Here is a 24,979-nt window from a genome sequence, read left to right as displayed (position 1 = left end):
AATTCAAACATCTACAAAAGGAATGAAATCCATTCATTCCCATTCTTGGATCATTTTTAGTAAACTAAACAGGGCTTAAAATTATCCTTTCTATAGGGGCAACGATGGATAAAAATATTGATTTAATTTGATACAGGAAAGGTTCAGCACCAATGTTCGTCCAATCCAACAAGTAGATTTAACTAGCAATTTTTTTTTTTGGCATTTCTTCTTATTTAAGTAGAGTAATTTTTTTTTCTTGTCTTGGCACTTATAAAGGCCAAATACTTTCATTAATTGATAATTATATCTAAATTTTTTAATTTTGGACCATATATCCCGATGTTAAACTACAAAATCAATTTTGAAGAAATTTGAACTTTTTTTTTAAGTTAAGAGAACAATTTATAGCTTGTAGACAACAAAATGAACCCTAAAATCTATATTTTATTGTTGTAAAATTTGAAATTTGGATATAATTGGTCTCGATTTTAAAGATTGTGCTTCAAAATTATTGAATAATGATTGTCCAATGGTTAATTTGAAACATTATTAATAAATAGATTTTTACATTACAGAATAAACACTAGGCCATTGAGCAATGGATGCCAATGGTTGCAAACATTCTTATTAATAAACAGAATCAGCATATCAACTATAAACAACATGCTTGAATTGAGAGACATTTCTCTTATTCAGTTGAAAGTGAACACACATGACACAGCTCACTCGGTTTTTTATTTTTTTTTTTTTAATTCATAATCTTATTAAAACTAATAAAACAAGAAAAAACTTAGCAAAATAAGCCAGACTAAACTATGGGCAATAGACTAACCCAGAATAACCAGACTAAGGGACAGCTCACTCAGTTTATTTTGATGTTTTCTCCACAACACAACAAATATAGTTCCTCAATCCATTCTTATATTGAAAATGGATCAACCAATAATTTTGTGACATAATCTTTCATACTTGATGGGTTGGTGTAGAAATCAAGGAACTTGTAAAGAAATTCTGGCATGCGTCCAGAGTTGAGAAAATACTTGAGAATAATCTTTGAAACACGTCTTGGCTGAAGAAGTAGTTCCTCATTTATGTCCTTCCATGCATTTACAAATATTTTATCAATCTCTTTAACAGCCTTCTCTTTTGACACACCAAATTCCTTCATGTAGCACTCCACACTTGAAGGAGAGTCTCCCCGCTTTTGCTCCTCCTTTATTTTGCATATAATATTATTTCAGTTAAAAAAAAAAAAATCAGATCAGGAGAATATGTTTTTTAGTGCTTAGATGCATGCTAGAATTTTCCTATATATATATATATATATATATATATATATATGAAATTAATAATACCTCGTGGCCTGCTATGTCATTCTTCAAAGTTCCAAGTAACTTGGCAGAGTTAACAATTTTTGGGTTACTTCGTATCCATACCATTTCCTTAATCCCTACATCCTTATTCCAAGGAGGAATGCTGAAGCAAGGACATCACAAGTGCTTACGATTAATCCATTCTGTACATAATCATCGAATGCTGGCACATACCCATTTTTGGCCCACTGTGCCTCAATTATGTAGCCTCTTGTCAGTTCTTTAAACTAATAACAGAAGGGGAAAAAGAAAGAAATCAGTTACATATGTTAAATGGGGAAAAAGAAAAATTAAAGCCATTCAACTTGAGAACATTTTCTTTAAACAATGAAGGCAATTACGCAAACTCTTTTCCAATAAAAATTAAACTAATTGCTCAAAATCAAGGGTCAACCAATGTCTATAAGCGTACTAGCCATCAAAAACTATCAAACTAATTAATTAAATGGAAAATAGTATCCAGCAAATCTTACCATCTCCTTGGCATAAGAGGTTTTCAAAGAGCTTCCTTCATTGCCATCATTCTCCGTCTCTTCAAAAAGTTTCAAAAAATCCTTGTAAAGATATTTCATGTACCCAGGTAGGTGATCATCAATGCCATCAACATTGCACCTGAAAATTTGCAGGAAAAAAATATGGTTGGGTTATATTCACTTTTGTATATATGGTGATTGAAATTTTGTTATGTATTCCATGTCAAGTTCCTATAACCTTTCAAATGCAGCTGTAAAACGATAGAGCTCATCCAGTGTTCCATATGCGTCGTATGTGTCATCTAGCACTGTCACCATTTGCACATACTTAGCAATCATCAACCGAGAAGCACCAAACTGAGGTTCGCAAATGCATCCAAGTGCCCATACATAGGCCTCCACAATTCTATCTCTTGTATAAGGATACTTGTGCATAACATTCAAGTCTCTCGACCACCTGATAATATAACATAATTCAATTCATGTTAAATTAATTAATCTATACCCTGTGTGTGCATGTGAAACAAAATTTACCTTGAGAGAATGGCTAGCTCTTGTCTATATAATAATTGAATTCGATTGTAGTCCAACTCTGCAAACTTCAGCAGAGTTTCATTGCGAGACTCCTCTTTTTCGTAAAAGGATATATATTGGTGAATCTTTAGTCTTTCCATGCTTTGATGGATTGGCCACACCAGAGAATTCTTTATATGTTCAGCAAGATGGGGGCTTGCCTGCTCAGCTAGAGTTTCCAGGTATGGCTTTGTAAAAGCAAGGGCTTCATCTAAAATATCTTCTCCATGCACACTTGGAAAGCTAGCTTCGTATAAGCCAAGGAGGCTTTTCACATCATTGGTGATTGTTTTCTTGAACCGTCCATCATTGTCTTTGAATTTGTTAAAAACATCTAATTCATGATGATCACCCACATCACATATTAATCTTCTTAATATTGATAATATTTATATACAGACACTTACCACAAGTCACTTTATGACCATGTTGTCTTAAGATCCGAAATAGAAGCGCCGCAACGTGAAGGTCATAGTCATTTTCATGGAGGAAAGTGGGAAGAGCAATGAAAATATGGTTTAATTGTTCTTCAATTTCATTCTCAAAATAATATGACACTCCAAGGCAGCATAATATATCAATAAATTCAATATTTTCGATTAATCCTCTTGTAGATTGCATTAATATATCTTTCACCTTTTCTTTAAATATTTCCACCTCTTTACAAAGTGATTCATACTCCTGCACAGACAGCAATTAAATGCCAATTTAACATCATGATTAAATAGAAAAATACTAAATTTAAAGAATTTTTAACATCAAAATCAATAATAAATTTATCATGAACCCAAAACACAGATACCCGAATTCAATCTATTTTACATATGTTATATCTTGGATACATAATATACTAGATCTAAATTAGAATTTTTCATATTATCTATTAATTATAAATATGATAGAGATATACCGAATCTTGGAAGGATAGGGAAGCAAAAGAGCAACCCCAAACGCTAGAGGGAAAGTTTGCCGATGGACGAAAATTTTCTTGCTCACTTTTGGCTTGAGTGGTCATTTTCCTGCAAAGCACCTGCTCGCTAATTAAAACAATTGATCACTTGCTTGTACCTGCCCTAAACGGAGAAAAGCAACGCTATTTATAGAGAGAATGCCAGCATTTTTAAGTCATTTGTCAGCCCATAGCTGTCATTGTCTGTTTTTAGTTTTTTTTTTTTTCTTTTAATCGTTTTAAACATTATATATATATATATATATATATATATATATATATATATATATATATATATTATAAATGATTATATATGTAAATATTGAAATTGTGGGAATTAAACAATTAGGTTAAAAGGTTAAAGTGGAAATTACAAAAAAATATCATGTGGTTTCGCTCATTTTTACTTCAAGATCCATAGTTCATTTTGTGACAAAGGGTATCTTGAGGTTTTACACTATTAGCAAATCAAGTGAATTATTTAAATTTTTAAAATAATTAGAATCTGAGATCCTTTTCTTTCAAAATATTATAAAAAAACTTATGCATGCTCTCTTTGAAAAGCTCTATTTGTCAGTTTCAGTATTTTAATGGCTGAGTCTCTAGGCTAGAAGAATTTGACACGGTGTCTAGTTGTGCTAGGGAGTTTGGGAGGAAATTTCAGCCGTGAACTTCTCAAGGTAGTTATGATGGAAGCTGTGCTTAAAGTGAAAAGAGGTATCGACCTATCAAGTGCGTTAGTTCAATCTTACAGCTTCAACAATAAAACTGCTACTTCTACCCAAATTCTTAGTAATACTAATCCAGTAATTCACTGGGAGTTATGCTACATCAGTGATTCTTGATAGTGATAGCAAAAGTGAATATGCAAATTCCAAGTTTAGAAATATGTTGATAGTGATTCTGAAAGTCAGGGTCTTTATACAAAATTCCACATCAACATATCTAACTTTCGGAATCACCATGTCCAAAGTAAATAAAATCTCTTTCTTGCATGAAATATTGAGCAGTGTGTAAATTATATTTTCTTTTTTTTATCATTAAAAATAATTGAAAATATTATTTTAATGCCACATTAGCAAAATTGAAAGCATTAAGCCCACTATCCATTCTAGAGTGAAAATGAAAAAATATAAGAAAGGAGTTAGCAGACATTTAGCGAAGAGAGCAACTAGAAGAGGTTATTTACAGACAGTAAAGGTAAATTCTATCAACTACAGAATCATGATCTTTTTGACCCTTTTAAGATAAAAAAAAACTATAAATATCAGATGAATAGTGACAAAAAAGCCCAACAAATCAATCAAATCAAATTCTAATAATCAATTTATTTTTTACTATATTAATTTTTAATTTATTAGTTATCACATTTACTTTTCAAGACTTATATTTTATTTTTGTAATCTTGTAATCACTTTGTAATCAATCAATCAATCAAAGTTTTCAAGACTTAATGTTTCAACTTTTTTATGTGTTTGAAGGGAATCTATTAGATTAATTAATTTGGTATTTTTCCTTCAGATTAACATATTAACTTTGAAAAAAATGTGAAATAGGAAAAAGACATGGATTAAAAAATTTCACAGTGCTGTATAATATTAATTTAATAAAAATAATTTGAAAAATAAAAAAAAAAACTTGTTGAATCAATTATTGATGAAATTTGATTTTTATGCTATAAGTTTAAAGATGATGGAGAAAATGATGATAGAAAAATTTATGTACAATTCCTTTTCTAAAATAAATATTGGATAACATTAATTGAATTAAAATTAAAATATGGTATGACATAATTAATTCAAATAAAATTTAAAAAATAAGAATTCTTGTGCTTTTGTAATTCTTATGCTAATCTCTATTGCCATTTATAACATAATAGAAGTGGGCAATGTCTAAAAAGTTGCAATTTAATTTAAATTACTTTTGAAATATAATTTATAATAACATTTAAATTTTAATTTATGTTAATAAGATAATATTTAAAAACCTTTTTAACATATAGTACTAATCAATAAGTAATAAAAATATCAAATAAACACAATTGCAACAATAGTGTCATTTACATATTGAATAAATAGCTGCTAGTTTATCTCAAATTGAATGACTATAACAAATAAAAATAATTGAAGGCTGAGATTGAGGGATGCTGGTCGAATTGCTTTCAAGCGATATGAGGCTTACATAACAATGGTAGGATATTAACGAAAATCATTCATTAACCTCTCTTCACTATTACTTTATTAATTAGTTTCTTTTTTTTTTCTCTTCTTTCTTAGGTTTTAATTATTTTATACATGTCTTTTATATTGTTGTAATTGGGCTATAGAATTTTGATTGAAATTGTGAAATTTATTTATATATTTCTTTATTGAAATTTTACAATTTCTTAAAAAAGTTGTTTATTACAATTAGAACACGCCCTCTCTCTCTCTCTCTCTCTCGCTTCCATTGAAATTTTTTTGAGCAATATAATTTCTATTTTTGGATTTTTATATGTATATATATTTTATGAGATTGGACTATCGAAACTTTAAGAATTTCTTTGAGATTATTGTTCAAATATTGGAATTAGAGGTAATTGTGATTTTGTCATTTTGAAAAAAGAAGAATAAGAAAACAGAAAGAGAGATAAGATATGTGAAGAGAGAGAGAGAGAGAGAGAGAGAGAGAGAGAGAGAGAGAGAGATAACACTATTGTGCATGAAAGGTTGAGATAATACTTGAGAAGAGTACTTGGCAATCCAGTAGGCTTCAAGCAATCCTCAGTTTGTGAGGGTTGCTAAGTCATTTTCCTGGAGAGAAATTAACCCACAAGCATTGACAATTTTTGCTTCATTTCTATCCACTCGAGCTCCATGATCATCCCTACAATATTTTCCATTCCAAAGAAGGATGTTGCCGGAAAGCTCCATAACCGCCGATACTCATCAAATAATGATATATGTCCATCGTTACATCACTGTACCCCAAAGAAGTTCTTTGAACTAATAGTACAAAAAAATAAATTTATTAAATTTATAAAATAGATAATCAATCATAATTATGATAGTAATATTGTCTTTAATTTTTAAAATTAATTTCTTTTTAATAATATATTCATTTATTTTAAAAATATTTTTTTATTAAAAAAATATCATCACAAAATTAGGATCCAAGGGGACAAAATAGGAGACTATTCATTTTGTTGGTCCCTATCAAATAATAGTAAATGAAATAAGAGACAAAATAAATTATTGTCCCTAATCAAGTTTTAGATAAATATCAACATCAAAAGATGCTTTCACAGTAAAGCAAAATGATATCCACATTTTTATTGTGATAGCACGCACGTGTGATGACTTATTGGAAGTTGACATAAAGTTTAATTTGGACTTATGTGTTGGAGTATATTATAAATTAATTTTTGGAGTATGTTAAAAATTATAAGTTAGATTTTATATTTTTATGAGAAGAACTTATTCTCTAAAGTTTGATTCCATTAATAAATTAATTATTTTCATTTAAATTAATTTAATTTGAAATGATTTAATTTCTTAAATTTTATTTTATTAATAAAATATATAAGTAAATAATTATATATTTTATAATGTATTTAAATTTTTTATAATTATAATTATTTAATAGAAAATAAATTTTATAATTATTTAACTAAAGCTTTAATCTTTTAAATATAATTATTTTATTTTATTACATTTTAGTTAAATAATTAGATTAATTATAATATATAAGTAATCACCATTCGTATAAACAAATTGTATTGTGCGTGCAAGGATGAGATAGTATTTGAGCAGAATCCTTGACACAGCAGTTGGCTTCAAGCAATCTTTATTCATGTCTTTTCATGCATTTTCACGCATTTTTTTATTTCTTCTATCGCCTTCTCTCTTGATACACAATGTTCATTCATGTAGCAACCTACACTTGAAGGACCATCTTTCTTCTTCTTTTCATCCTTCAAATTAATGTTGAAGAGCACTTAATTAAACATAGAGATACGTTCAATTAGGATATACATATAAGTCAGCCTACCATGCAATCAACATGGTTAATTAAATAAAATGATACCTAATGAGCTTTAATTTAGCTCATAGAGTTGCCTCTAAAACTTTGAATTCGCGAGTTTCAGTCTTAACAAAAGTTAATTATTAAAATAAATAAATAAATAAAATAATAGTGAAAAGTACATTTTATTACATTGTGGTTTGTGTGTTTTATTAACAGGGAATTGAGGGTTTTTTTTCTTTTTTTTTTTTCCACTTAAGAGTCTATGTTATTACGATAGTAGCACTGTAACAGCTCGATCCTTCTCCAGTTAGTATTGTCCGCTTTGGCCTATGGGCCTCACGGATTTGTCCCTTGGGAGGTTTCATTCCCCAAAGCGCGCTAACCAGGTGAGGAAGGCTCCCACATATATGGCCCAAATCTTTTCTTCCCGTTTCCGATGTGGGACACGAAGTTTCCACTCCAGTGCGTAGCTGGTTGAACAAGCACGTCCCAACCCCATCCCTGGGTCATGACAAGCCCACCAGCTTCCGCCTGGTGCGTCCTCGCACCACACATCGTCCTCGCACCACACATCGTACTAGAGGGAGTCCAGCTCTGATACCACTAAATGTGATGCCCCTTACCCGTCTATTGTATAGCCGAGCAAGAAGTGCCACATTCGGTGCCGGAGCACCCTATCTTATCTTGTCATGTCTATTGTAAATTTTAATGTCCTTTAAATGTAATGACACGCACAAATCGAGAAATGGTCCAAATTTTTTTAAATGTAATGGCCCGGCCCACTAGTGATATTGTCCGCTTTGGGCTAAAGCCCTCACGGTTTTAAAACGCGTCAATAGTGGTTACGAACCACCAACTTATAAATCCAGTATCTCTCCCGTGTTTTGTCGATGTGGGATTTGCCTAGGGTGTTACAATCCACCCCCCTTATAGGACTCAGCGTCCTCGCTGAGGTTTGCCCCACCATCGTTCAAGGTTGCACGCGGAGCGGCTCTGATACCATAAATGTAATGGCCCGGCCCACTAGTGATATTGTCCGCTCTGGGCTAAAGCCCTCACTGTTTTAAAACGCGTCAATAGTGGTTACGAACCACCAACTTATAAATCCAGCATCTCTCCCGTGTTTTGTCGATGTGGGATTTGTCTAGGGTGTTACAAGCACTTAAAAATAAAATTACTGAATAGCGTCAATGTATGCTGTTGTGATAAGTCTCCCAATACTCCTATAAGCTAGTGTTATATATCAGTCTGCTTATTGATTTCCTCACAATAGGGAGTAAATGTCAGCATATTCTATTTTTTTTCCCATTCTTCTATAACACCCTAGGCAAATCCCACATCGGCAAAACACGAGATGCTGGTTTATGTTGGTGGTTCAGAATTTATTGACGCATTTTAAAACCGTGAGGGCTTCCGTCCAGAGCGGACAATATCACTAGTGGGCCGGGCCATTACATTTGTGGTATCTCAAATGTAATGGCTTGGCCCACTAGTGATATTGTCCGCTCTGGGCTGAAGCCTTCACGGTTTTAAAACGCGTTAGTAGGGGTTACGAACCACCAACTTATAAACCCAGCATCTCTCCCGTGTTTTGCCGATGTGGGATTTGCCTAGGGTGTTACAATCCACCCCCCTTATGGGACTCAGCGTCCTCGCTGAGGTTTGCCCCACCATCGCTCAAGGTTGCATGCGGAGCGGCTCTGATACCACAAATGTAACGGCCCAGCCCACTAGTGATATTGTCCGCTCTGGACTGAAGCCCTCACGGTTTTAAAATGCGTTAATAGGGGTTACGAACCACCAACTTATAAACCCAGCATCTCTCCCGTGTTTTGCCGATGTGGGATTTGCCTAGGGTGTTACACTTATCCTTATCTCGATTTACTATTGGAAATACGTAGCTCTACACAGTTGTCCCAAGTCTGCATCAGAATCTGCACTACAAAGACAAACATCAAGAGCATTGCATAGTTACCACGGTATATCCCAATAGACTAACTCTTTTTTTTTTTTCCAACCAGTTCTGTACTCATCTTCTTTCATCTCATATACAGCCTCCTTCTCATTTCCATCTATTATCTTTAACACGATCCTTTTCGGTTGATAATCTACAATCACCTGGTGACCTAAATGGTTGGTGACAAGTATGTCATCTTCTGACCCATCTATCGGTATCCTCTTTCAACAGGAGGTACAATGCATATATAGGGGTGAACATAGTTAGGGTCTATCAATACATACTTAAAGGTATTATAATTAGGAAATATACCTCTGATAACGTCTACCGGATTTGGCTCCTCTCGAGCTATAGCGTACACGTGGGATGCTACTTTAGCCTCAGGGTGTTCTATAGTCTTAGAAGCTCTCTGTGATGTACCAGCTATCTCTGGTCTCATCGGTCTTCTACCCCTCTGTACTGTCGGGGCAGACTTCTGAGTTTGTGGTGGAGCTGTGGGAGCACTCCTCCATGGGCAATCTCTCAAAAAAAAAAAAAATGCTCTATGGACTCACATCTGAAACATCCACCCGTTAGCAATCTACACTTTCCTCTGTGGTTCTTCCTACAATGTGTACAAACTGGCATCGAGGTTGATCTCCGTGCTATAAGACCCTCAAAATTGTCAATTGATACACTCATCTGAACTCCTCTCCTCGGGGCAAATAGGAACCTCTGCCTCTGTTCTCTGCTTTGAATCTAACCCAGAGACCCCCTGGGTCTCTTGCTCAGAGTACTGCTACTGGATCGGCCAAAGTTCGCACCCTCTCTTGCACCGCTCGTCTCCTAAACTGCTCATCATTTCTAACTCTCTCTACTGGGGTCCTATATACTAGCTGGGGAGGTGGTGGCATAGCTCCAGTGACCTGACGGAGTAATTGAGTCATTTGCTCTAGGAAGGCCTGTTGTGGCCTTACTAAAGTACCCAATGATGGATTTGCTTCATCACATCGCGCCCCCGACTAGGAGCAGGTGCGTGACTCTCTACTTCCTCCTCTATCGGTCCTGGAGGTTCGTGCTCTGAAGGATCAGATGCCATCGATCCTATAAAACAGACAAAGAACAGATCTGCATTAGTGTCACCTCGACTCTATCTACAGTCCCATGCATGTGATGCAACTATTTCTTTCTATCTATCTAGGTCTAGGACCGCCTAAACCTTCGCTCTGATACCACTAATGTAATGGCCCGGCCCACTAGTGATATTGTCCACTCTGGATGGAAGCCCTCACAGTTTTAAAACGCGTCAATAGGGGTTACGAACCACCAACTTATAAACCCAGCATCTCTCTCGTGTTTTGCCGATATGGGATTTGCCTACGGTGTTACAATAAGATTGTAGAACTAGGATAAATAAGACAGACTAAAGAAAAAGTGAAGTATTATAACACAAAAAAGAGAAAAGACAAGGAGATAGCGGTCCCTCGATTATTTACACTATGTAAATTTCGAGGACAAAATTTTATTAGAAGGGAAGAATTGTAGCACCCTAGGCAAATCCCACATCGGCAAAACACGGGAGAGATGCTGGGTTTATAAGTTGGTGGTTCGTAACCCCTATTGACACGTTTTAAAACCGTGAGGGCTTCCGTCCAGAGCGGACAATATCACTAGTGGGCCAGGCCATTGCACTTCTTAACTTGGCACTAAATAGATGATATGATTATATACAATTAAATATGTGAGACCTAATCAACACGCTAATTCTATAGCACTATGAGACTTGCCACATCAATAGAAATTGACGCTGTTTAGTAATTGTCCTTAAGTACTAACGACATAATAATATAAGCCCTTAAATAAAAAAAAAAATCTCAGACTCCTATTAATAAAACACGCAAATCACAGGGTATTAATAATCATTTTGCTTCCTTTAAATAACAATAAAGCAATTAAACTATGCACTCCAATCAAACATATAATTTCATTAGTCTATTTTCACTAATGAGATAGTATTCCTAGGATATTCAAAAATCATAACCAAACAAAATAGAAATGAAAATCAACTAATCATTATGAGTTAAAATATGCAAAAACCTTAATTTTTAATTCCTTATTCCTTTGTTTCTTATTTATTTACATTTTCTTCTTTCTCTTCCTTTCTTTTTTCTGAACAACATTTTTGGTACTCTTCCTTATATCGTCATTTGCTTTTTTATGCGAATACCGATACTAGTCATGAAGGCACCTGGTTACTTAGCAATCACAAATTCAAAGTGCTTTGCATATTCATAATCCAAGCTGTTGTTTAACTCAAAAACAAATATAGGACTTATGAATTTTCTTGGTTATTTACAACTCCAACCAGCGGAATAGACTGTGCAATTTTATTTTGCTAATCTTTTTTTTTTTTTTTTTTTTTAAAACTATGTATAAATATATATATATATCAAAAGAAGGAACATCAATTAAGATCAATGCATGCTCGAATCACAATAATTAATTAACTCTCACATTAAAAGCAAAATTATTTTGCTTAATTCATTTCTTAAACACACTATCCACATTTTGTTTTCATAGATAGAATAAAATAAATATACAAGTTTGGTGAAGCAAAAATAATCATTAATTGCATAGAATCCCATTTAAGCATATCACAAATAAAAAATTAACTAAATTACATATTTAACTCTTCAACTTAGATTGAAATAATTAAATACAACAATGGCCAAAATTATTTTCTTCTAAATTTCTTAATAAAAAATTACAACCATATTTTACAAAATAAACAAAATAAAAATTTTATGTAAAAAATAAACAAAAAAAAATAAAAATGAAATAAAATATGCACCCCCAACTTATCAAAGACATTGTCTTCAATGGCTAAACAAAGAAAAATGTGCCATGAAAATGGAAACTACAATGGAGTAAAGTAAAATATTTATGAAGGAAGAAAGATAAGTGTGTGTTTGTTTTGAGGAGAAAAGAAGATGTTGTTAACTAAAAGTATGCATAATAAGACAAAATTAAATCACATGACTTAAGGTAAAGTGAAATGAACCAATGAAAACACAAGAAAACAAAAGAACAATTACAAAAGGAAGAGGACATGCATGGTTCAGGGTGAAAAATTACTCATTGCCAAGCACCGAGAGGCACATGGGTGGCCATGTGGCTTGGAGAGATTCTCACATGAAGCCATGTAACTTTTTGCCCATGAAATCACAATTATGAATGAAAAAAGGTGCACAGCTAGCCATGGAAAAACACATGGCTGGCCATGCGCCTTGGAGACATTCTCAAACCCAGCCATTAAGTTTAATGCTCCATTAAGAAAAAAGTAACAAGTTAGGACCACAATTGAACAGAAAAGATCATGCCTAACCATGGAATCTTATGCAAACTCACATAAAACATGACCTCTACTGTTTCTCATAAAATTTATTTCTTTGCAAATTTATTTTAAACCTTTAGATAATGAATCCCATAGCTAACCATAACCAACTCCCACCTATGCATGATATTTACTATTTCTCAAAAATTATTTCACTCCAATTCAATATAAAATTGGGATCTAATGCAATATGACACTAAAACAAAACCACACACAAAAATTTGCATTTTTCTTACATTTTTCTAAAAAAATAGCAAAATTCCACTTCACAAAAATCCATCAAACATAAGATATGCATCAAACTGTAATATGATGAAAATCAAATATATCGCTTCAAAATCAAGAATTTGATTTCCAATGACTTAATCATAAAAACAATGAATTTTTATTACGACAAAAAAAGATTAGGGTCACTCCTTTTGATGCGTGCCTTTTCCCTTTACTCCACCAAACTTAACCTTCCATTCCTTTGTTCAAACCTCAAGCAATCTTTTTTTCTTTTCCTTCTTATATACCTATAGCCAAAGGAAGACAATACCAATCAAAATTTGGGGAAACACTTTAATTAGAATTAATCTAAAATTAAATGCAACTAAATGTGAACAGAACTTAAAAGAAATGACAAAAAGAAAGGATATCAAAATCTTTAGCTTGGGTTGCCTCTCAAGAGTGCTTGTTTTGGGTCTTTAGCTTGACCATTTGGATAATTGCTCATCAAAGAGTAGCCTCCGCCTATAGTAGCTATTGTATAATATTACTTCTGGGTCTTAGTTTGAGACATTATCAAGATTGGTCATATTTAAAAATATTATATGCCTAGCATGAATAACACTTAGCTTTGACTGATATCCTTAGGAAGGATACTCCAATTTTTCCTTTAGCTCAGTGAGAACATAGCATGGTGAGGGTGTTGTCATTGACAGGTAAGGATCCTCGAGTGGCATATGTGGTAGTACCATTAATAAGCTCACATCTTCTTCATTCACCAGCTCCATTTGCTACTCTTCTTCATGTGGAAGCTCTTCTTCATGTGGAAACTCTTCTAATGACCCACAACTTCAAAAGAATTGTGTTCTTCCACTATAGGCTCTATTTCCTTTTGAAGGCTCAAATTTTCATGAAGATTCTTCGTATGTCAACTTACTCTTCCTACCTTTAGTTTTTGATTCATCATCATAGAGTAGGACCTCATTATACACCATTGGGCTATCAAAAGTCTCATCCTCTATTCTAGATTGATTATCAAAATTTTTCTAACTGAGCACACACCTTTTCAAGTCTTGAATTCTTCCCTTTTGATTGATTCTCATTTTCCCATGAAGTGCCATCATTATCCAAATTTTGTTTCATCGATAGATTTCACTATCCTCTCTCATTGTTTCTTACAACTGAGCTATTATCTCTTCAAACCTTGAATTCGTCTTTTCAAGTTGAAGTTCATATTCCTAAAAAGTTTTCTCATTCTCCATATCTTGTTTCAGCAATTGATTTTCATCAAAATCTAACGCCAATTTTTGTTTAACTCATTTTTCAATTCGAGCAACTATCTCTTCAAGTGTCGAACTCTTATCTTCCTGATGCTCAAATGAATGGTTTGTGTCAATAGGTTGAGAGATATATGTAGGATATTGATGACTCCAATCCTGTATTGAAGGATCCCAACGCGAATGGTAGTCATAATCTGCCATATCATTTAATAATTGAACTATTTTCTCATGGTTTCTATGTAAAAGATGACCACCAGTTGCCCATGTCCATTATCCACCCAATTTCTTGTAGTATCATCTAGTCCATTATAAAAACAAAGAGTAAGATACCAATTTGAAAGATTGTGACAAGAGAATATCTCTATCTTATCATTGAACCTTCCCCAAGTAGCATAAAATGGCTCTAAGTGTTGTTGAGCAAAATTTGTGATTATTTATTGATGAAACATCATGAAGTATATCACAAGAAAAATAACATAACAAAGCAGAAGAATGAAATAAAAAGGAAAGAAATATCTAGATTACTAGCAAAATTAACTACTTTGATATCAAAGCACCGATCTTCGGCAATGGCGCCAAAAGCTTGATATGTGTTTGCAAGTGCACAGATTTGATGCATACATTTTGCATAGTCATTTAGGTTTAATTTTATAGCCATTTTATTTGATTATTAGTCACTTTTAGCTAATTTCATTAGTTATTTAGTTAGTTTTTCATAATTGCCAATTTTTGATTAATTTGTAATTTTTACTTTATTTTGTAGGAAAAATGGTGCTTTTGAAGGACTAAAAAGAAATTTTGCCATTGAGGAGTGACTTTTACAGCCAAAGATGCCAAAAACAAATTTCAAAATTGAAATATGCATCGGCCAAATTGCGCATAACTTGCCGCATAAGTTATGCAGTTCTGCATAAGGAGAAGAAATTGTCCCCACTACCTGTCGAAATCTGCATAAGTTGCCGCATAACTTATGCAGATTCATGCCTTGCTTATGCGACCTCACAGAAAACTGAATAACTTATGCAGTTTTGCACCCTGCTCATGTAGTTTCGCACAGAGAGCCAGAAACCAGCCGAAAATTGCATAAGGGACTGCATAACTTATGCAGTCCACTTATGCAGTCCCATAAAGACTTCATAATGAGCTGGCAGAAGATTCCCTCAGAAAATCACACCTCAAACACACCATTTTAGGGCTCCTTGTCAGAGAAAAAGATATAAATAGGCCCTTATCTCATTTTAGAAGGGGGGAGGAAAAAGAAAAGAAGAGGGCAGCAGCTAAAGAGTCAAGAAAAGGGAGCTAAAACACCACCCCCTCCATTTCCAGACAGATTTGGTGTTTTCTTTCCTTTCTTGCATATTTACTACCTTTCTTGTATCGGGTTTCTTTAGTTTTAGTTTATTTTCATGATTTATTTCCTCTTTTACTTAGAATTTCTTGTGTTAAACATGGATTGTGAGTAGTTTTCTTTGATTCTAGAGTAAGGGATGTAATATTTTAGTTATTTTTGTGGATTTGAACTGGGTTAGTCCCAATTTAATGAAATTTATGAGGTTTAATCCATTTCTTGTGTGCTTATTCACATGCTTAATGAAGGGCCCCATTAAGTTATGTTCTTAATCCTTGGTTGAAGCACCGAAAGGAGAAGACCAAGTGATAGTTAATCAAGAAATTGGACTTAATTATCTTAGATCTAGAAATAGACTAAGGGTTAAGAGGGTTTTAATAGATTGATTAAAGAACCTAATGGGTCTTGGTTAATTTTAACTCCACGAAAGTAGGATTAAGTTAATTAAGGCACTCTTTGTCTCACTCGAAAGAGTTTTCAAAGGATTTTAGAATTAATCTCCTTTAAACCCATAAATTTCATGGATTGGGCTAGCTAGGGAAAATCCCAAAATGACTTAAATATGAACCCTTAACTCCAGAATCGTCTTTTATCAATTATGGCTGGGAATTTTACTTTTGAGTGTTTAGTTTAATCTCATTTTATTAGTTTTCATTATTAATATTAATCAATTTCTTTATTTTGCGAATTATTAAATTAGTCATTGTTTGAATTAAGTTTTGCATTTTCATACCTTATGCTTCAAATTCCTAAATTTCTTTTATAAAATCTGATTAAAATACAGTTTTAACATACTTTATTTTACGTAAAAAATTCAATCATTAACACAACTCCTCGTTGGAATGATATCTTTTTCTATACTACTTGAACGACCCGTGCACTTGCGGTTGGGACTCATCAAGTTTTTGGCGCCGTTGCCGGGGAGTTGTTTGTTTAAGATTGAATTCTTGATTATTTTAGTTGTTTATAGTTTTATCTTTGTTATCTTTTCATTTTGTGTTTGTTTGTTCTTTTTTAGGTACTCTTAATCTTTTATGAGAAGAGCTAGAAGCACAAGTGACACATCCTTATTGTTTAATCCTGAAATTGAGAAATTTTGTAGAGCCAACAAGAAAGAAATCAGAAAAAGAAAAGAAGCCTTGAGAGAAACTGAAATTGAAGCAGACATGGCTGATGAAAGAATTAGAATTGGTGGTGTTAATGCTGGAAATAATTGAAATAATGAAAATGTAGCCCAAGGTGAAGAGGTTGTGAATGCTAATAATGTGTCTAAGGGAAGTATGATGGATCGTGCATTTCCTCATTTTGATGACTTAAGAGAGAGTATAGCAAGACCAAGAATTGATGCAAATAGTTATAAGATGGATTTTGGAGTACTACAAATGATTCAGAATTCTCAATTTGGAAGACATCCTTCTGAAAATCCACACACACATCTAAAGAAGTTTGCTATGATTTGTGATATGAAAAAACAACCTGGAGTGTCTGATGATGCAGCAAGGCTAAAATTGTTTCCATTCTCTTTGAAAGATAGAGCATTGGATTGGCTTGATTCTTTACCTCACAACTCAATTACAAATTGGGAGCAGCTCACTGATGCATTTCTTGCCCAATACTTTCCACCTAGAAAAACTCAAGAGTTGAGGAATCAAATGATTGCTTTTAGACCAAGAGAAGATGAGACCCTTTATGAGTCATGGATGAGATGGAAGGAGTTGGAGAGACAATATCCACATCATGCCATTCCTAAATGGATGATAAACCAGAATTTTTACACAAATCTCACTCCTGCTATCAGAGGAATCATTGATGCTCAAACTGGAGGGGAATTCATCATTAAGCATGAAGATGAAGCTTATGAGTTGTTAGAGAAAATAACAAAGAACAGTCATTTATGGAGTAGTCCAAGAGGGTCAACTCTAACTCAAAAAAGGCAAGTTGCTGGAATGTATGAGCTTGATCCATTCAACATGATCATTGCCAAATTTGATGCACTCACTAATGTCCTTGCTAAGAAAATGGAGGATTTAAGTATGCTAGTCAGTTCATCATCATGCTCTGGAAGTTCTCAACAAGTTACTTATGCAGAAGGAACAATGAGCTGTGGAGTAGATTATCCTTCATATGCTTGGAGGAATCATCCTAATTTTTCATGGGAGAATCAGCAAAATCAAGCTTCAACACAGAACTTTCCACCATAACAACAAGGGCATCAATACCAACAACCTAGGCAACCACCACCTAATTTTCAGCAAAAGAATGCAATTCCTGCACCTCTACCAAGACATCAAGAACAAAGTTTCACCACAGAGGCTTTATTACAACAAATTCTTGCTAATCAAACTAAGCGTGATGAAGAGATGAGAGAGATGAAAGCAAGGCTGGAACAAATGCAAACACACAATAGGATGCTGGAAAATCAGATTGTACAACAAGCATGCTCATCAAGTACCAATTCTATGGGGAAACTTCCTAGTCAAACAGAAAATCCAAGGGAGCAATGTCATGCCATCACACTGAGGAGTGGTAAAATAGTGCATACTGAGAAGAGTGAAAAAGTTGAGAAGAGAGAAAATGAGAAAGATGTCAAGGGAGATGAAAAACAAGAGAGTGCAGAAAAAGGTAAAGAGGAGGTTGAAGAGAAAGAAGAGAAATACATACCTCCAGAGCCTTACAAGCCACAGCTTCCCTTCCCACAGAGATTTCAAAAAGCCAAGCTTGATAAGCAATTTGGGAAGTTCTTAGAGGTTTTGAAGAAGCTATATATAAATGTACCTTTTATCGATGCTCTTTCCCAAATGCCTTCTTATGCTAAGTTTCTAAAAGAAATTCTCTCAAATAAGAAGAGACTTGAAGATTATGAGGCTGTAGCCTTAACTGAGGAATGCAGTGCTATCCTCTAAAGGAAACTTCCTCCAAAGCTCAAGGATCCAGGGAGTTTTTCAATTCCATGCCACATTGGGGAATCAGTTCTGTAAAAGCTTTATGTGATTTAGGGGCTAGTGTAAGCCTTATTCCTCTCTCCATCTATGAGAAGCTTAACATGGGAGATCTTAAGCCAACTCACATTTCTCTTCAGTTGGAAGACAGATCAATTAAGTATCCAGAAGGGATCTTGGAAAATATACCACTGAAGGTTGGAAAATTTTACATCCCAGTTGACTTTGTTATTTTGGACATGGAAGAGGATTCTCATATGCCAATCATTTTGGGGAGGCCTTTCCTGGCTACAGCTGGAGCTTTGATAGACGTGAAAGGTGAAAAGCTTACTCTTAGAGTCGGAGAGGATCAGTTAGTCTTCAATATTGGCAATGACAAGAAGAAGCAACATGAAGATGTAGACTCTTGTTTGAGAATTGATATAGTTGATGAGTTAGCAAAAAAACACTTTAGAAAGAGCTATCCAAAGGCTTCTCTTGAAAGCTGTCTTGTCCATGAAGGGACTATCAATGATGATAACCCAAAAGAGGCTGTATTTGCTCAACATTTGAAGAGTAATCCACCTTGTCATATGGCACCAATCTTTCAACTTAAGCAAGTGGAGAAAAATGAGGTCAAGCAACCATCTCTCAAAGAAAAAGATGCACCAAAGGTCGTCAAGAAAGAAATGGTTGGATTTTTAGACAAAGCAACAAGGATCTTCTTATGTGATAGAAAGAAAATGAAGTATAGATTCATTGAAGTACCTACTGGAAATAGAGGCAATAAATTCCAATTCCAGCCACCATGAAGCATGACAAGGGTCAAGCTAAGGACCATAAATTAGCGCTCTTGAGAGGCACCCCAAGTTCTTTTATTTTGCTTTTGTTGATTTACTTTTATTTGCATTACTTTTGTTTTTATCTTAAATCTCCCCAAATTCAATTTTTGACATTGTTGAATCTTATCCTTTGTAGATGCATTTTGAAGGACTATAGGCTATTGCACTGTTGGGAAGTTATTCTTACTTGATATTTTAATTGTCTACTTCCCCAAAACTGATTTGTTTTAGTTGCCTTTGTTGTAGATTCTTTTGGCTTTTGCAAATAAGTTTTTGTGAGCTAATTCTACAGCATATGCTGTCAACTATTTCTTATTGGCTGAGGTTGGGTGTATTATCTTCATATATCTATGTTTTTAATGTTGATATGATGGTAAGTGGGTCATTTTAGTAGTTTTGAGCTTATTTGGGTTATATGATTCAATATGGACATGCTGCATTTTCTTGGCATAACTTGAAGATTCCATTTTCTTTTGTGGATAAATGCAACTTTGTGCAGATTTTTTATTGAGCTTTAATATGCTAAATGTTAATTTGCAGAGTTTGAGTTGAAATGGCATAATTCACAAATGCCTCTTATGCAGAACTCACTTCTACAAGCTTGTATGATGCAATTGTGATGGATTTTGTATATATTTATGTGTTTTTTGTGATAATTTCTCATGATTTATGCTTCATAGAATTATATTTCTTCATTCTAGTGTATTTTTCAAACTTGCAAATCATTTTCAATTGTAATCTCAATCTTATTGAATTGTGCATAAGTAACTACATAGCTTATACAGTTTTTAGATCACAAATTTTTCCATTTTTCATCTCTCCTAAAACCTGCATAAGCCATTGCATAACTTATGCAATCCTGCATAACCACAATTTTTGCCATCTTTCATCTCTGCTACAATCTGCATAAGTGTGTGCATAACTTATGCACTCTTGCATGACTTCAAATTCTACATTTCCAAAATCTGCCGAGACTTGCATAAGGTAGTGCACAGCTTATGCACATTTGCATGACCACATTTTCTGCACTTTACTTTCTGTCGAAATCTGCATAAGGGACTGCATAAGTCATGCACTTCCGCATGACCAACTTTTCTGGAATTCCATTTTTTGCTGAAATCTGCATAAGGGAGTGCATAAGTTATGCACTTTTGCATAACCAATTATTCAGACCACTTATTATCTGCCGAAACTTGCATAAGGCAGCACATAAGTCATGCACTTTTGCATAACTGACTTTTCACACTACAAATTTCAGCCGAAACCTGCATAACTTGTGCACCATTACCTCCATCCCAGCCACCACCTCAACAGCAGCACCCCCATCCAGTTCAGCAGCAGACCATTTAGATAAGGGTAAAGCCATAAAAATAGATTGATTCTTGATCTATTCTTGTTTAGCTTCTAGTAGTTTCCCTTTATATACAGTGTTTACATTTTTAAGGTTGCTGGAACAAATTTAACTTACTTTGATTTAGTTTGCTGAACAAATTGAATGGATGGTAACTTTGGCTTTTCACTGTTGCTTTACGATTGTGGGCTCCAATTTTGCATACTAATGTACATTCCTTCTTGACCCACAATTCTTTTCATTTTTTTTCTATTATATAATTCTGCTGTAGTTTTTAGTCCACTGCACAACTTGTGCAGTTATTTATGCAACTCATTTCAAGGTTTTGTATGCTGCATAACTTATGCAGCCTGCTTATACACTGTATATATTTACATACCTCTGCTGGTGTTTGCACATTTTTCCTTGATATATCATTATGCTGCAGCTTTTCAATATACTGCACAGGCTATGAAACTCCTTCTGCAAATGTTCTATATAGCCTGTGCAGTCCCTTATGCAACTCATGCCATACTGCACAGCTTATGCACTCTCCTTATGCACCTGTTCTGTACAGCATTTGTAACACCCTAGGCAAATCCCACATCGGCAAAACACGGGAGAGATGCTGGGTTTATAAGTTGGTGGTTCGTAACCCCTAGTGACGCGTTTTAAAACCGTGAGGGCTTCGGTCCAGAGCGGATAATATCACTAGTGGGCCTAGTGATATTGTCTGCTCTGGGCCGAAGCCCTCACGGTTTTAAAACGCGTCACTAGGGGTTACAAACCACCAACTTATAAACTCAGCATCTCTCCCTTGTTTTGCCGATGTAGGATTTGCCTAAGGTGTTACAATCCACCCCCATTATGGGACTCAGCGTCCTCGCTGAGGTTTGCCCCACCATCGCTCAAGGTTGCACGCGGAGTGGCTGTGATACCACAAATGTAATGGCTCGGCCCACTAGTGATATTGTCCGCTCTGGGCCAAAGTCCTCACGATTTTAAAATGCGTCACTAGGGGTTACGAACCATCAACTTATAAACCCAGCATCTCTCCCGTGTTTTCCGATGTGGGATTTGCCTAGGGTGTTACAATCCACCCCCTTTATGGGACTCAGCGTCCTCGCTGAGGTTTGCCCTACCATCGTTCAAGGTTGTACGCGGAGCGGCTCTGATACCACAAATGTAATGGCCCGGCCCACTTGTGATACTGTCCGCTCTGGGCCGAAGCCCTCACGGTTTTAAAATGCGTCACTAGGGGTTACAAACCACCAACTTATAAACTCAGCATCTCTCCCGTGTTTTGCCGTTGTGGGATTTGCCTAGGGTGTTACAGCATTTATTCTGCATAACTTGTGCAGCTTTCTTATGCATCACCATCATCTCTTGAATTCACAATTTAGCTGCTAAATCACTGTCCTATGCCAGGTAACCTTTCACATTTGCTTTTCATTTCACTAATACCTGGTTATTCATTTTTAACTTGAATTTCACTATGCACTACCTTAGACATTGAGGACAATGTCCAATTTTGAGTTTGGGGGTATGCATTAATGTTTTAATTTTGATTTTTGCAAAAAGTTTTCACATTTTAATATAGGAAATAGTACAAAAAAAAACATTTCATTCCATTTCATTAGCATACACATACATTGTAATTAGATTGCATACATTATATTGCACATATGTACATACATTACACATTATCTAGGAATCATACCATATAGATATTATAAATAGATTTGTTCCATTTAGTTAATACATTGCTCATTTTTAGGAATCATGCATCATGCATTGAAATCTTTTGCCAAATCCTTTAAGTATTGAAAAGTTGCCTATGAGAGTGATTTGACTTACCTTTAGTTGGGTTTGTGGATTGAAAGTTTCCTAAAAAGTGCAAAGTTTTGAAGTGTCTATTCCTTGCCTATATCTTCTTAGCCAAAATGCCACCCAACTAGTCCTTTAGAGATTGGAGTGTTTAGAGGGAGTTATTGGATATAAGGTAGTCAAATGATGTCTCACCAATCCTAGAACAAATTTTCTAAACCTTTCAAGGCGAAATACCAGCTTGTACTTGAAAAGAGAGATGATTAGGCATTCTTTGATTTAAACCATCTCATTTTAAACCTTTGGCCTATAACACCCTAGGCAAATCCCACATCGGCAAAACACGGGAGAGATGCTGGGTTTATAAGTTGGCAATTCATAACCCCTAATGACGCGTTTTAAAACCGTGAGGGTTTCAGCCCAGAGCGGACAATATCACTAGTGGGCCGGGCCATTACATTTGTGGTATCAGAGCCGCTCCGCGTGCAACCTTGAACGATGGTGGGGCAAACCTCAGCGAGGACGCTGAGTCCCATAAGGGGGGTGGATTATAACACCCTAGGCAAATCCCACATCGGCAAAACACGGGAGAGATGCTGGGTTTATAAGTTGGCAATTCATAACCCCTAATGACGCGTTTTAAAACCGTGAGGGTTTCAGCCCAGAGCGGAAAATATCACTAGTGGGTCGGGCCATTACATGGCCCTTTTCCTAATTAAAATTGACCCTTGCAAACCTCTTTGAGCCTTTTTATTCCTAATTTTTCTTGAAACCTTTATTGCTACCTAGCTAATGAACCAAACACTCCAACCCTTTTCATGAGAATAATTATTTATAATATTAGGTACATAAAAAAAATAATAAAAGGGAGAAGAAATGCTTGTCATCTTGTAAAATTGCTAGTATATGTGTTTTTCATTATTGTCATTCAAATTGAAAGAAATCCACCCAAAGTAATTAAAGGAAATGAGTTTAGGGGTGGCATTTTTAGGGAAAATCATCAAAAGAAAATGCAAGATACAAGTTTAAAGTATCAAAGTGTCCCTCCATTTTTATGTGTTTTGTAAAATATGCTAGCACTTGACAATTCTCATTGTGTATTTCTCTCCTCCACATATATATAAAAAAAAAAGAAAAAGAAAAAAATATAATAAAATAAGAAGTGTACCTTATGTTGTCAAGATTGAAAATATTCTCATGCTTTGAATCCTTTTTACCCATTTTTCTTCTTAGCCTCATTTTGAACCCCATGGCCCCATTACATCCCTAAAAAGACCATTGATCTCTTGATAGTACTTGCTACATTAGTGGAGATAGGAGTAGGAAATTTACCTATAGGATTGGAAAATTATCTACTCATTCATTTAATTCCATCATTCTATATAGAGACACTTTGACTATTAATTGTCCTAGATTTCTTTTTGAGCATGACTCTCTCTTTTGATTGGTTGGTTTGGAAATTTTGAAAGATAATTGACTTGATGGCTAAGCGGTGAAAGCTTGAATAAGCATTAGATTCTTTGCATTTTGAAGGATGGGTATATGGATTGTTAGTATGGCTAAAGGTGTGTTAAGTTACTTTAATAGGTGATTTTCATAGCTCTTTGGATAAGGCACCCCTAAAAATTGTATTATATTTTAAAGTTTGCTTGAGGACAAACAAAAGCTTGAGTTTAGGGGTATTTGATGCATACATTTTGCATAGTCATTTAGGTTTAATTTCATAGCCATTTTATTTGATTATTAGTCACTTTTAGCTAATTTCATTAGTTATTTAGTTAATTTTTCATAATTGCCAATTTTTGATTAATTTGTAATTTTTACTTTGTTTTGTAGGAAAAATGGTGCTTTTGAAGGACTAAAAAGAAATTTTGCCATTGAGGAGTGACTTCTACAGCCAAAGATGTCAAAAACAAGTTTCAAAGTTGAAATATGGATCGGCCAAATTGCGCATAACTTGCCACATAAGTTATGCAGTTCTGCATAAGGAGAAGAAACTGTCCCCACTACCTGCCGAAATCTGCATAAGTTGCCGCATAACTTATGCAGATTCGTGCCTTGCTTATGCGACCTCACAGAAAACTGCATAACTTATGCAGTTTTGCACCCTGCTCATGCAGTTTCGCACAGAGAGCCATAAACCAGCCGAAAATTGCATAAGGGACTGCATAACTTATGCAGTCCCATAAAGACTTCATAATGAGCTGGCAGAAGATTCCCTCAGAAAATCACACATCAAACACACCATTTTAGGGCTCCTTGTTAGAGAAAAAGATATAAATAGGCTCTTATCTCATTTTAGAAGGGGGGAGGAAAAAGAAAAGAAGAGGGCAGCAGCTGAAGAGTCAAGAAAAGGGAGCTAAAACGTCACCCCCTCCATTTCCAGACAGATTTGGAGTTTTCTTTCCTTTCTTGCATATTTACTACCTTTCTTGTATCGGGTTTCTTTAGTTTTAGTTTATTTTCATGATTTATTTCCTCTTTTACTTAGAATTTCTTGTGTTAAACATGGATTGTGAGTAGTTTTCTTTGATTATGGAGT

The 24,979-nt window shown here is 34.6% G+C and overlaps 1 non-coding gene and 1 pseudogene across 1 annotated transcript; both read right to left on the bottom strand.

Annotated features, from left to right (window-relative positions):
• Window positions 1–543: 543 nt before the first annotated feature.
• LOC131174445 (probable terpene synthase 8) lies at window positions 544–3,446 on the bottom strand (annotated as a pseudogene).
• Window positions 3,447–17,156: 13,710 nt separating this feature from the next.
• On the bottom strand, window positions 17,157–17,264 carry LOC131175158 (small nucleolar RNA R71). The gene has a single exon (XR_009145320.1). It is a non-coding gene; the product is annotated as a small nucleolar RNA R71 (small nucleolar RNA).
• Window positions 17,265–24,979: the final 7,715 nt, after the last annotated feature.

Source organism: Hevea brasiliensis, chromosome 16, assembly GCF_030052815.1.
Source record: "Hevea brasiliensis isolate MT/VB/25A 57/8 chromosome 16, ASM3005281v1, whole genome shotgun sequence".
In the NCBI taxonomy this organism is placed as follows: Eukaryota; Viridiplantae; Streptophyta; class Magnoliopsida; order Malpighiales; family Euphorbiaceae; genus Hevea; species Hevea brasiliensis.
This window is presented reverse-complemented; position numbering and strand designations above follow the sequence as displayed.